Source organism: Dama dama, chromosome 10, assembly GCF_033118175.1.
Source record: "Dama dama isolate Ldn47 chromosome 10, ASM3311817v1, whole genome shotgun sequence".
Taxonomy (NCBI): Eukaryota; Metazoa; Chordata; class Mammalia; order Artiodactyla; family Cervidae; genus Dama; species Dama dama.
Window position 1 is genome coordinate 8,893,612 of NC_083690.1, and position 2,905 is coordinate 8,896,516.

Sequence of the window (2,905 nt, forward strand, 5' to 3'; positions counted from 1 at the left end):
GACTTCCTCAATCTATATGCAGATTTGTGCTAAGCCAGTAAATAATTTGTAACAATTTGCATTGAGTTTATGGTTTCTCTAATCCAACCCTGATCATTTGTAAATTGTTTCTATTCATGTGCAGATCAACTGTAATAAGATTGCTAATAAAAGAGTGGTTAATAAAATTTATAATGGGAAGACAAAGCATAATTTAGAGGTGGGCATTTTTGACATAAGGGCTTTTCCAGGCTGTAGGCGAAAATAGATTAATGAAATTCTGTTTTGATTTTACATTCTAAAGAATACTTCATGGTGAAATGTGGTCTTGAATCCTATTTCTTCTTCCTAGCCTTGACTGCTGGTCTTGAGTGATAGGGTTTTCTCATGTCTTAAAAAACTTTTCTAACAAGGGCTCAACTCCTCAGCAACTTCGTGTTAGTGGTTGGAAGGATGAGTGGTTTGCACGTATGCATCTACTCATCTCCTCAGGAAACACTATTTGGGTATCCACTGTGTTGCAGATAACATGACAGGTCATGAAATATCATTGGGACCGAACCAGGGCTATTCCATCATTAATTGGCAAACTGCTGACAATCAAGACTTTGTATGTGTTGTTTGCCATTAGGTCCTTGCTGTCTAGGAAAATACCCAGTACCTAGTTACATGACCAATAAAGGTTTGTGGAATAAATAAATCAACATTCAGAAAACTAAGATCATGGCATCCAGTCCCATCACTTCATGGCAAATAGATGGGGAAACAATGGAAACCATGAGAGACTTTATTTTGGGGGGCTCCAAAATCACTGCAGATGGTGACTGCAGCCGTGAAATTAAAAGACGCTTGCTCCTTGGAAGAAAAGCTATGACCAACCTAGACAGCATATTAAAAAGCAGAGACGTTACTTTACTGCCAAAGATCCATCTAGTCAAAGCTATGGTTTTTCCAGTAGTCATGTATGGATATGAGAGTTGGACTGTAAAGAAAGCTGAGTGCCGAAGAATTGATGCTTTTGAACTGTGGTGTTGGAGAAGACTCTTGAGAGTCCCTTGGACTGCAAAGAGATCTAACCAGTCCATCCTAAAGGAGATCAGTCCTGAGTGTTCATTGGAAGGACTGAGGCTGAAGCTGAAACTCCAATACTTTGGCCACCTGACGCAAAGAACTGACTCTTTTGAAAAGACCCTGATGCTGGGAAAGATTGAAGGTGGGAGGAGAAGGGGATGACAGATGATGAGATGGGTGGATGGCATCACCAATGTGATGAACATGAGTTTGAGTAGGCTCTGGGAGTTGGTGATGGACAGGGAGGCCTGGTGTGCTGCAGGCCATAGGGTCGCAAAGAGTCGGACATGATTGAGCGACTGAACTGAACTGTAAAACAGGGTGTTGGAGGATGAGATGGCTGAATGGCATCGCCAATGCGATGGACTTGAACTTGGGCAAGCTCCAGGAGAGGGTGAGGGACAGAGGGGCTAGTGTGCTGCAGTACATGGGGATGCAAAGAGTCGGACACAACTGGGCGACTAAACAGCAGCAACTGGAAATATCAGGCAATAAATCATGCTGAGGCTATCCATCCTCATCCCATTTGTCCATTGCTCTAGGGCTTTTGGAAGGAAGGCAAACTCCATTTGGCTGAAAGAATCATAAAATCTTTTATTAGTCACACAACATGTGTCAGGGAATTAGGTAAAACCCATACCCAATCTGACCAAAAGAGGTTTTCTTCAAGATTTCTGAACTCTCCTAAGTACTACAGCATCCCTGGAAAGCTGATGCTGTGGTTTTTATTTGCAAATGAGAAAAATCACGATTCATGGAAGTTGAACAACCTTCTAAGGTCACAAGTAGAAAGCGGAATGTCTGTCTTAAACTGGAGCCCATGTTTGTCAAGAGCCTTTTTCTTGAGGTGTGTTTAAGGGGATAGAGAGAGAGAAAGAAGGAAGCCCAGACATATTATTTTAACAGAGATTTCTCCATGTGGATGGAAACATTACAAGGATGCAAGATGCTCTCTTCCCAAAGAGAGTCTCTTCTGCTATTTGTTGTTGTTGTCTAGTCACCAGGCTGTATCTGACTCTTTGTGACCCCATGGACTTTAGCACCCCAGGCTCCTCTGTCCATGGGATTCTCCAGGCAAGAATACTGAAGTGGATTTCCATGCCCTTCTCCAAGGGAATCTTCCCAATCCAGGGATCGAACCTGAGTCTCCTGCATTATAGGCAGATTCTTTACTGAGCCATCAGGGAAGCCCCTTTCTGCTATATTTTGAACCTATTTCTTCTTTTTTTAAACCTTTTATTTTATATTGGAGTATAGCCAATTAACAGTGTTTTGATAGCTTCAGGTCATCAGTGAAGGGATGTTGCCACACATACACATGTATCCATTCCCCCCTAAGCCCGCCTCCCATCCAGACTGCCACATAACATTGAGGAGAGTTCCCCAGGCTAGACAGCAGGTCCTTGCTTGTAATCCATTTTAAATATAGCAATGTGTACCTGTCATTACCCAACTCCCTAACTACCCCTTCCCCCATCCTTCCTCCCGGCAACTCTAAGTTCATTCTCTAAGTCTGTGGGTCTCTTTCTGTTTTGTAAGTAAGTTCGTTTGTATCATTTCATTTAATAGATTGTCTTGGACAGAGGACGTATCAGTTATTAAACTGATAAGAACAGATACTACACTTGATGTTAGCCAAAAGGCCAAGAAGCGATTGAACCTATTTCTCCTTATTTGATCTTTTATTACCCAGTTCAAAACTTAATACCCATCCCCTACCCCAGAAAAAAACAGCCCTTCTTCTGTCTGGACCTGTCCTAGTCTCCTTTTTTGTTTTTCCTTTTAAACAAAACCAGCTCATTTCTTCCTTTTAAATTATCCTCCATCAATTCCCACTGGAGGAGAAATCAAAGGG

General features: G+C 42.1%; 1 pseudogene; it reads right to left on the reverse strand.

The window, feature by feature from the left end:
* Positions 1 to 2,588: 2,588 nt before the first annotated feature.
* On the reverse strand, positions 2,589 to 2,705 carry LOC133064087 (U2 spliceosomal RNA; annotated as a pseudogene).
* Between the last annotated feature and the right edge of the window lie 200 nt (positions 2,706 to 2,905).